Here is a 12,014-nt window from a genome sequence, read left to right on the forward strand (position 1 = left end):
GGCCCAAAAACGGTTGTCTTTTAATTAAATCCGTACTAAAACACAACGTATTTATAAGGTCTTATCCGCTGCGCGATCACGATAATTTGTCTAGAAAATCTATAATAAAAATATGCTAGACAAAACTACTTTGGTTCGCGGTAAAAGTATCCCAAGGGATCAAGTCTCTCCACCTTCCCCTACCATTTGGCCGAAAGTAAACTGGCCGAATAGGAATGGGTTATTTTGCCAATTGGTCGAACAGATCATTTGTCCGAAAATTCCGTTTGGCCGAAACGGTCGTATAACAGCAAGGGCCATTTGGACGACAATGTCGGCCGAACATGTTATATAACCGAATAGGCTGAAAACGACGTTTGGCCTTAATGGTCGTTAGGCAAAAAGGAACCATTGTAAAAAGTGAAAAGTAAGAAATGAAGAGCGATAATGAGTCCTCTCACTTTTAATTTTGTACTTCTCACTTTTCACAGTGGGAAATGAGAAGTGAGTAATGAGGAGTTAGAAATAAGACGTGAGACGTCTCACTTCTTACTTCTCACTCTTCATTTATCATTTCTCACTGCGAAAACAGAGAAATGCGAAATGGGATATGAGAAATGAGAGAAATGATGAGTGAGAAGTGAAAAGTGAGGCGTCTCATTTCTCACTGCTCTTATTGTACTTCTCACTTCTCTTAAAAAAATGATCGAGAAGTGAAAAGTTAGACCTGCCACTTCTCACTGCTCACTACTCATTTATCACTTCTCGCTGTAAAAAGTGAATAGTGCGAAGTGAGAAGTAAGACGTCGCACATCTCATTTTTCGCAGTGAAATTCAAACTTCTCACTCATCATTTCTTACTTCTCATTTCTCACTTCTCCTTCTCACTGTTAAAATTAAAAAGAGCGAAGTGAGAAAGGAGAGGCCTATCTTCTCATCCAACATTTCTTGCTTGCGAGGTGAGAAATTGTAATTGAGAAGTGAGAAGTGAGGTGTCAAATGACCTATTTCTCTGACCTATACATATTCGGTTGAATGACTAATTCGGCCTAACGACTAATTCGGCCAAATAACCTATTCGGTAAAATGTCCTATCGGCCAAATGACCTATATTAGGCCAATGGCCTATTCGGACAAATGACCTATTCGGCCAAATCACCTTTGTATTCGACCAAATGACCTATTCGACCAAATGACCTATTCGACCAAATGACCTATTCGACCAAATGACCTGTTCGGCCGTACGAACCATTTGGCCAAATGGCTTCCAGCCAAATGAGTTTCGGCCGAATGCCATTTGCAGAATGCAATTGGCAGAATAATTCGTTTGGCCGAATCGGTCATTTGGTCGAATGGGTCATTCGATAAAATGGGTCATTTGGCCGAATGGGTTATTTGGCCTAATGAGTCATTTGGTCGAATGGGAATGAATTATTTGGCCGAGGTCATTTGGCCGAAATGGTCGTTTAGCAGGAAAAGCTATTTGGCCGAAAATGTCGACCGAGCAGGTTATTCAGTCGAAAAAGTTTGGCCGAATAGGTCATTTAACTGAAAACGCTTTCAAGGCACATATCTCCAAAAGCAAGCGATAGGCAACAATGCAAAGTAGTTTTTATTTTTAATCATTCACAGGATACACAAAAAACTGTTTTCTAGATGTGCTAATTGGAAGGAAGGAGGCAGTGATTGAGTGATTGAGAGATTTCCTCGTGATTGGTCTTTCCCGTAAAACTTTTTTATTTGCTCAATTGACTCTATACTTTATTTAAGCTCGACTTTCCCAAAGAACCCATATTTTTTTACGAGTTCAAGTATTTTTAAAATTCAAAACAAAAATTCTAAAAAGTACAGTTTTTCAATATTGGCCTAACGTATGCCTGATTTTGAGCAAATCGGAGGAATTTTTCAGACCGGTTTACACATCTAGCACTTTTTCTGGTTTCGATTTTTAAAATAGTTTGAGGCTTCAGAAAATATGGGTTCTTAGGGAATAGTAAATTTTGACGAGAAGGTCAATTGTCCTGATTTTTCAAATTGTGGGGTGTATTATCCTTTTTCGGAATAGGTCTATCTGGAATAAGGGCGAATGTCTCCAGAGAAGATTCACTTCGTCGACTTCCCCTCTTTTAAATTAAAAGTGACAAGCAGCACACTTCTTTGTGTTTTAACATCTCAGAACGATAGAACACAATGCGAACTTGAATTCTGAGGTGATAAACTGAAAAGAAATCCCCTGCTTGTCACTTTTATCAGAAGGGGGAGTCGACGACGAGAATATTCTTTTGCGACGTTCGCTCTTTTACCAGATAGAGCTTGAAATTAAGATATGTAGCAGTATAAAATAACTGTGACGATTAATCTTTTGGCTTATACTGACGCCATTCAGCCCCAGTGTGTCAAATAAGGCGAGGCACCTATATCTGATCATCGCTATATCTACTTTGAACACTTGCATGTTGCTCCACAATATTTGCGTTTTAGAAATACGCGTTTCAGAGATATGACTTGGAGGAGTTTTTGAATATCAAACCAAGATCCGAACGGAGGTTTCAACACCGAGAAGATCCTAGCCGAAAACGTTCGTGAACAGGCAGATTCTCGCTAATAATTAAAAAAAAAACAGTTTCGCGTGTGGAACTTTGCGGGTGCAAGACAGTCTCGGGCGTGAGATTCGTCGTCTTGATAGGACCGTCAAAAAAGGTAAACACCCAAGAATCGACAAAAACCACCACCCTCAGCAATCAATCCACCGTCAGCACGAAAAAATATAGGAGATAAGTTGGGATCGCTGTGGATGAATGTCTCGACAAGATTCTATCCAGTAAGCAATTTCAAGGATGCGTGTCAGTGAAATGTACTAACATATCAATTCATGCAGTTGGAATTCTCGATCTCCGAGTGTTGGTCGGAGCGATTTACGATCCTCGAGGGTTGGGCATTTCACTGATCATCCCATAATCAAACAAATTAATTTCACAACACATCGTGGAGCCAGCATAAACACGTTTTAATGTAAACCTTTAGCACAGGATCACCACCTGTATCGAATTCCTTGGTCTCTGTCACATTCGAGAACGAGAAGAGCCTTTCCAGGAAGTAGGACGAATACTTAGTAATCATTTGCTGTATTCATTCTGACCCGAAACGTGCTACAGGGCCCTTCTTTCAGTTTCTTTTGCAGTTTGAATGCACTGCGCGAAGATTGGGCTCAAATAACCCAAACTGGGGAAGAAGGCGCAAAACGACACCCCTGAACGAAGGACCGGTGGGTGACGGTGAACGAGGTGAAGGATCACCAAAACACTGATCTGAAGCATCTGGGCAAGGATTATCTACTTGGAGGGAGCGACATCAAACGCTCCTCTCGAAGCAACGAATTGCGAGGATTATGGCACTGACAAGGGACGATGTAAGCGGATCATATCCGGTTAGTATCCAGCAGCCGTGAGGTAATATGGCGAAAAAGCTGTCACTCCTACATTCGAACGAGCTCCCATAAGAAGCCGTGCAAATATGTACGTCACGATTTGCTGTTCACATTCTCCACCATTCACTAATACACTTGCATTTGGTCTTCTTCCTCACCTTCTATCTATTCTCATTGGGTCGTGAGGGCCAAGTTTAAGAAGATAAAAAGGGAAGAAGAAAGAAGAAGAGCATGCACAATGAGCAGGAGAATTCGATCTGGAAGGAATGAGGTCGCGTGAATGGGACGAAATAAAATATGTTTGCATACTGTGCTAAGTTTTGTGGCGTTACATGTTGCTAGTCCATTTGCGCTACGGAAAGGTCGTTCGACAACATCTAGTATTGCACATTTTTGAGGATGCGACAGTGAGTATGGATGCCGGATGGATGGTTTTCCGTAATGAGAAACACGGAACCGTTTGATGCACTCTTGCCCTTGTTCAAAACAAAGGTGGCCCTGCTCAAGTAACTATCAGTGCCAAAAGCCATTTTATAAAACATTCTTCTTTTTCTTCTTATGAGCATTACATCCCCACACTGGGACAGAGCCGGCTCGCAACTTAGTGTTCATTAAGCACTTCCACAGATATTAACTGCGAGGTTTCTAAGCCAAGTTACCATTTTTGCATTCGTATATCATGAGGCCAACACGATAATACTTTTATGCCCAGGGAAGTCGAGACAATTTCCAATCCGAAAATTGTATAAACCGGCACCGAGAATCGAACCCAGCCACCCTCAGCATGGTCTTGCTTTGTAGCCGCGCGTCTTCCGCACGGCTAAGGAGGCCCCAATAATTTCATCAAATATTGTATAAATAATAGTTTTACGTTTCAACTTTTGATAATACTTAAAAATAGTGGTTAATGATAAACAATGCACCGTTTATTATTGAAGGCATGTTTTTTTTCAAATGTTACTGTTATGCAATCTTACGCTGTAAAGCATTAGGCCAGTGGTTTTGTTTTTCTTAATTTTTTTTCAAGAATATTAGAAATCATTTATACTATCAATAGGATTAATAAAACATTGAGCTAGGTAGAGCAGCATAGCTCCCTATAAATGTCACCATTATTAAAAATTTCTTCATACCAATAAGCTTGAATTTTGACGGTGACTGTCTTTACCCTGACGACTGACGATAGTATATCGAATTGAGCGAATTGGATCAGTGGATTCAGCTCAAAATAATGAATATATAACCGTGTCATAAAACGTGCTTGATTTTTGTACCACCTCGCAATCCCACTCGACACGATTCCCTGCATGTGGGTTTTGACTCCTTTTTTCGGTGTTACACAAATAACTCCATTTATAACACTCACCACAGACGTCCCCCGAAGGGTGCGAGAAATCACGTGCTGAGGCTGCGATGAGTTCTCACCGGTACATCGCTCTGCGGGATCAGACAGGGGCTGTCGTAATCTCGCGTGATAACTCTGCTGCTTCGTATGACGATGCCGCTGCCTGCAGTCTGCAATGAAAGAATGGAGGAGAGAAAATATGTTTCTAATAAAGCACACATACGTAATTTATGTTCTGTTATGTAAGATATTGCTCCAATTGTGGTGATGAATACACTTCTGGCTGTAGGAAAAGTGGCGTTTTATCCGAGTTCGGTGGGCGAGATGGGGGTGATAATCAGTTGGCTGGTTTGTGCGAGGGACCCTGCTGCAGTTTGTTTTGTTTGCTTGTTACCCACCGCATTTATGTGTTCCAACGGTTGGTTGGGCGCGATGGCAAACCAGAAGGCAATATCTGCTACAGTTGTGGAAGTCGGTGTAGGAGTCACGTGCCACAAACCACACAGTATATGGGAAAATAAACCTCAGAGACCAACGAGAAGCTATTACAATGGAACGAAATTGAAAGCTCCGACTGTTGGTGGTTCTCGTGCCGTGCTGTTAGGTGGTGATGGTTGGTGAGAGAAGACCTATTCTTGATAATGGTGAAAGAAGGGCAAATGAAACTGAAAATAAGTGAAAAATTATGCGGAAAACGGTTGTTGATTAAACTGTCTGATGTAAGAGCGACAAGCACTTCGTATTTATAATGAAGAGTAGTATCTCCCCCTAGCTCTGTTCTATGCTGTCATATATCGAAACTAGAGCACAGTCTGCCAGCATTGTCCTAATTATTTAGTATTGTTGTAGCTTATATTTGGACTCGGTTTCGAGTTTTTTTAAAGCGACATGTGTTGTGCCAGATAAGCACTCGAAAATAATATAGTGCATCCTTGCTTTTTGATCTGTGAACCAAATAGGTACCTATTTATCACCGCCTCTTCAAACAAGTGTATAAAAAAAGTTTAGTAATGTAACGCTAGATTCATGCACTTCTTCAACTGATAAACGCAACAAACTTATTAAATATGTATATTAAATTTACAATTTTTATTTGTCTAGATGTCGATAGAGATGTCGCAAATTAATCGATTACTTCGATGATAATCGATTACTTCCCAACGCATTAATCGATTCAATAATCGACAAGAATCGAGAGCAGTACTGCAACTTCTTATTTTCAATAAGAGATGTCACGCGATGTCTTACAGATTTGTATTATTTTAATACAATATCTGTATAAAAAGCTTGCAGAATTGTATATACCAAGATTTTATACAATGATTGTCGGATATGTTTTTTGGGTGTAGAAACGCGAAGGATAAATGTCATGCTACAAAAATCTCAAAAAATATTTGTCCCGTGACAGGGCATGAAAGTGTGCAATATCTGCTTTGTTTTTGCGTTTATTATCACTTTCAACTCGGTGAATTGAAGGAATATGATTAATTTGTCGACTAGTCACTATTCTTCGCAAATATCTGTTAAAATAATAAAAAATAAAATTAATAGGGGAACTGTTCCGTTTTCCATCTCTTACTTGATACTTGATGGGCTACAGCTCTTCGATGAACCTACGCCGAATGGAGTATCCTTCTTCACTGGACTCGATTCTGGGCCAATCGCTTCCAGTCGCCCTGAACATTGAGCGCCCTCAGGTCCTCTTCAACTGCAAAAAGCCATCGTGTACGCGGTCTTCCACGAAGCCTGCGGCCTCTTCCGAGTTCTCTACTAAATATTATCTTCGCTTGACGTTCTTCCGGCATACGAACAACGTGACCAGCCCACCGTAGTCTGCCGTGTTGTATAAGCTTAATAATATACAGCCTTTTATATACCTGGTACAATTCGTGATTCATGCGACGCCACCAGATACCGTTCTCCTGTTTACCGCCGAGTATTGTCCGCAGCACCTTACGCTCAAATACTCCGAGAGCTCTCCGATCAGCCTCCTCTAACGTCCATGTTTCATGACCGTATAAAGCCACCGGAAAAATCAGAGTAGTATACAGCGCGAGTTTTGTTTTCGTTTGCAGACTACGGGACTTAAGCTGGTTACGCAGTCCTTAATAAGCCCTATTTGCAGCTGCAATACGCCTTTTCACCTCGCGGGTAATATCTTTATAGCACGTCACTAATGTTCCAAGATACACAAATTCTTCCACCACTTCAAATTTTTCACCATCCAGCACCATTTCGCTACCACCAACACTAATGAACCAACGTTGATTGCCAGCGACCATGTACTTCGTTTTGCTGGTATTGATCGTGAGTCAAATCTTTGCTGTCTCCCTCTTAAAAGGTACAAAAGCCTCTTCCACGGCACGGCGATCAATCCCGATAATATCGATATCGTCCGCAAAACCCAGCTCTCCTAATCGCTCCCTCGAGCGCTATATTGAATAATAGATTCGAGAGTGCATCACCCTGCTTCAATCCATCTAAGGTAACAAATGACGTCGATATTTTATCCGCATCCCTTACGCTTGATTTCGATCCGTCCAACGTTATACGAATCAGCCGTATCAGTTTCGCCGGAAAACCATGTTCAAGCATAATTTGCCATAATTCATTCCGTTTCACTGAATCGTACTCCACCTTGAAATCAATACACAGATGATGTGTCTGCAAGTTGAACTCCCGTAATTTATCAACGATTTGTCTCAGGGTAAACATTTGATCCGTTGTTGATCGGCCCTTACGAAAACCTGCTTGGTATTCGCCGACGAAGAACTCTTCAAGCGGTCTCAATCTGTTGAACAGAATACGGGACATAATTCTGTACGCCGAATTAAGGAGGGTTATTCCTCGGTTGTTGGCGCACTCCAGTCTGTGCCCCTTTTTAAAGAGAGGGCAAATGAGGCCGTCCAACCACCTAGCAGGCATTTCCTGGTCTTCCCATATTTTCGACATAATATGGTGCAGAACTTCATAAAGCTGCTCACTGCCATGCTTGAGAAGTTTAGCCGAGAGCTGGTCCTTCCCCGCAGCCTTATTGTTTTTCAGCTCTTTAATAGCTTTCTAACCTCATCTAGTGTAGGCGACTCCGCAGCTTGTCCATCGTCGCTAATATTTATTCTGTTCTCCGATGCACCGTCACTTCCACTATTCGACAAAGTCTCGAAGTGTTGCTGCCGCCTTGCAGCCACTTCGGTTTTATCTGTCACCAATTCCCTTCTTGGTCGGGATGACGGGAGATGGCGCTATCTTTCTCCGCACGCCATTGACAGACTCATAAAACTTCCACATATCGTTCTGCTCCATTTTTTCCTGCGCCGCGCTAATGGAACGTACACACGGTCAAGCAGTTTGACCAACATTGACTCCACCTCTCGTTTATTCAAACATCCATCAAGTTTTACCAACAGCGGCACGAACAATCAATTTATTTGACCAACAATATCACACACGAACGACCGAAGCGCCAACTTGAGCACCAACCATCAAAAAATATATGGGGGGTTGTGCAACTTCACTACAAATGCTCAAATATGTTCGGCGAACCTTGACTCCACCCCCAACAACTCAAACCAAAATCAAAACGTTTTAATTTTTTCCAACCGAGCCGCCAACTGTCAAATGGTTGTTCGAACAACTTCACACACGTTCAAACAAAGCAGCAACCGAAGCGTTTTCTTGGGGGCGGAGTCAATGTTCGTCGAACTGCTTGACTGGTGTGTACGTTGCTTAATAACTTGTTCTTCGTACTCTTTCTTCTTCCTGCGATGGGTTCGTTTTTCGGCTGCTCTTGCTTCCTTGTACCGATCTCTATTCGATCAGGTACCCGACACCAACATTCGGCTTCTGGCAACGTTCTTCTCGTCTGGATTTGGATTGGATTTGGATTGGATTTGGATTGGATTTGGATTGGGTTTGGATTGGATTTGGCTAGGATTTGGATTGGATTTGGATTGGTTGGATTGGATTTGGATTGGATTTGGATTGGATTTGGATTGGTTTGGATTGATTTGGATTGGTTGGATTGGTTTGGATTGGTTTGGATTGGTTTGGATTGGTTTGGATTGATTTGGTTGGATTTGGATTGGTTTGGATTGGTTGGATTGGTTTGGATTGGTTTGGATTGGGTTTGGATTGATTTGGATTGGTTTGGATTGATTTGATTGATTTGGATTGGTTTGGATTGGTTTGATTGATTTGGATTGGATTTGGATTGATTTGGATTGGTTTGGATTGGTTTGGATTGGTTTGGATTGGATTTGGATTGGTTGGATTGATTTGGATTGGTTTGGATTGGTTTGGATTGGATTTGGATTGGTTTGGATTGGTTTGGATTGGTTTGGTTGATTTGGATTGGATTTGGATTGGATTTGGATTGGATTTGGATTGGATTTGGATTGGATTTGGATTGGATTTGGATTGGATTTTGGATTGGATTTGGATTTGGATTGGATTTAGATTGGATTTGGGTTGGATTTGGATTGGATTTGGATTGGATTTGGATCCAAACAAGGCCTCCGTACAACATGGAGAAACACTGCTTTGATATGGTGCTGAAATGCGATCACTATCGATAAATAAAATAAATAAAAAAATGATAGTACTTCCAAAATATCGTTTTGTTACTTTATTTTTAAAATGTCATGGTTGGGAGCAAAACAAACATCATTTTAAAAAATATATTGGCATTAATCTTTATTGGAATAATCATGAAATAATCTTTCCAAGGATTAAACATATCTCAATCATACAAAGTGTATTGTCGAATTGATCATTACAATGAGTGGATAGACCGAATATGGTTTAAGATTAGAATATTATCTATTTAGTTTATTTTATTTTGCTCGTGAATGGTTTATTTGTTCATTTTTTTTAATTTAAGCTTTACACCCCCTGATAAGCTTCACACCACAATGTGAGTTCGATGAAATCTGTATCGGTAAACGATTTGAATCATGCTATCTTATGCGATGTGTGGTTGTCTGGGACTTATATATTGCCTGTGTTTCTGCTACCGGATCACTAAGGATTGTATCAGATTGATGTCAATGTCGATCTTATCGATCTTTATGACGAAACTTGCCTGTTTTGCTCTACTTTTTGAGATTTTACTTGCTCAGCCTTGTACCGCATATACAATAGATAGATCTATCAGCACAATGCGCGGAGTAGCAACATGGCTGAACAGCGATAGAATCCTCTTCGTTTGTTGAGTGTCCATCGACAAATTTCAAACAATAGTTTTTGAGATTTTTCGGCTATGCAGTCTGGTTTATTAGAACAAATTTTTAAATTTTGTCCAACGTTTCGACATCGGGCTCGATGTCTTCTTCAGGGAAAAAAAAATGTGATTGCTCTTTGTTAAGTGTGATGGGTATTCTGTAACGGTCAATTTGATTTTTTTGACCGTTACAGAACACCCATCACATTTAACAAAGAGGAATCAAAAAAATTTCCCTGAAGAAGACATCGAACCCGATGCATAAACGTTGGACAAAATTTAAAAAAAATATCTATTAAACCAGACTGCATAGCCAAAAAATCTCAAAAATTAACACTACAGTCGAAGTCAACAATTCAAACAATAGTATTAACCAATTAGAGCAGCTCGTGAAAGAGAAGTTTTCAGGGGATACCACCACTCTATGTTTTAATGAATTTTGAATTTGTTGACAAGTAAATCTTTCTTAGGGCTGCAAAATGGTGGGTTGACATCAGGGAAGGAGCTTCAATACGTCCATATGCCTGAAACCAAATACGTTTTGGGACCTCTTCCTCCAGATTGCCACTCCTGAGAGTTCGATTTTTGGTTTGGTCAAGAATGTTTTTGAGTGGGAAACATTTTGAACTCTTTGGTCGTAGTGTGTACATTGTGATTGCCACACATAATATTGCAGAAATAGACAAGCACAGTTATTACTGTGGAAATGCCAACAGAATTTAAAGAATATAAAGCAAGTTAAGTCTTTAAAAATGAAATAGCTGTGGCTACGAGTTAAAATGTAGGTTTTATGCATATTTTAATTTAGGCTTCCCAGCATAAATCAATTATCTTTTCCATAATGTTCATCACCCTTCAACAAACAGAGCCTACCTCACAAATCGAATTAGTTCTAGCACCGATCCGCCAACCAGCCAACCGTACAGCAGGTGCGCTTTCGAGCCGTCCCATTTCCAATAGTTGATGTTACTTCCCACACCATGATCAGCGCAACAAAATACGAACACAAAACGTAGCTTTGCCTATCACAGAAAACCATCCATCGTTGGTCTCGCCATCATCAGCTGGCTCTGCAACTGTGTTCCCGTGTGCAGGCATTAAGTTTTAAACCCCGCGAAACGACCCAAAGGCCTGCCTTTTAGCTGCCACCGACCGCTGGCGCTGCTGGCTGCTCTGAGACCAACGTTGATTTGTGTGACTCTTCACACTGAAAGGTATCATCTTTCGTGCTCCAATTTCCTCGGCGTGGCGGCGAGCGCTTTGCACGGCATCGGAGGTTTAACCTGAATTGTTGTTCCTCTTCTCGGATGGCGACTCAAAAGCGATTGCCCGCCGCCGCTAAATTTACCGACTGCGGGGTTCATCATCAGCTGGGACTGGACACTATTTGCTGAGGAACCGTTCGTCCGGATGGTTGCGTTGGAGTTCGTTCGCTGGCAGATTATAATCGGTAAATATGGGTTAGTGAGTCCGTGCCCGTAACTGCTGCATGGGTTGTCCATCCGAAAGGGACCGTCATACAATCTGGATCGTTGCTTGTTGGAACGATGTCAGTAGTTACGAGCGGAGGAGGAGAGGGACTGTTCCATGAGATTGAGATTAGAGATCGAAAGCGAAGTTAATTTAAGCTGGCAGAGGGATATTTTTACATTTTGATCTAGTTTAGTTTCTCACCCCGCCATGAATTGTGACAGATTTTGATTAGTGGATTCGGATGCTAGGAATGCATTTGAATTAACAAAAGATCGACTTGCCGGCGATCGGCTGACTAAATGTTTTTGGTCTCACGACAGCATAGGCATCTTTGGGACATGAACCAGATTCGAATGCATCACTGTTTTGAGCATTCATAAGATTTTAATATTTTGTTGTTATTTATATATTTTGTTCAATACTGTATTGTATACAGTGGGGCTTTATTGTTTCTTTTTAAACTACAATTTTTATTCATCTTCTCCTATACTAAAACTTCTTTATCTGTCGTATACTTAAAGCGATTGTTAATTTCAAAATATACAAAATATACAAAATTGGAATAGGGGGAA

General features: G+C 40.9%; 1 protein-coding gene across 3 annotated transcripts in view; it reads right to left on the bottom strand.

Moving 5' to 3' along the window:
* LOC134217799 (uncharacterized) overlaps positions 1-12,014 on the bottom strand; it is a 394,237-nt gene that overhangs the window by 263,586 nt on the left and 118,637 nt on the right. For all 3 annotated transcript variants that reach the window (XM_062696616.1, XM_062696617.1, XM_062696615.1), the window contains exon 2: positions 4,773-4,921. The gene's annotated coding sequence lies outside the window, so the exon portion shown is untranslated. The remainder of the gene's footprint in view (positions 1-4,772; positions 4,922-12,014) is intronic.

Source organism: Armigeres subalbatus, chromosome 2 (genome assembly GCF_024139115.2).
Source record: "Armigeres subalbatus isolate Guangzhou_Male chromosome 2, GZ_Asu_2, whole genome shotgun sequence".
Taxonomy (NCBI): domain Eukaryota; kingdom Metazoa; phylum Arthropoda; class Insecta; order Diptera; family Culicidae; genus Armigeres; species Armigeres subalbatus.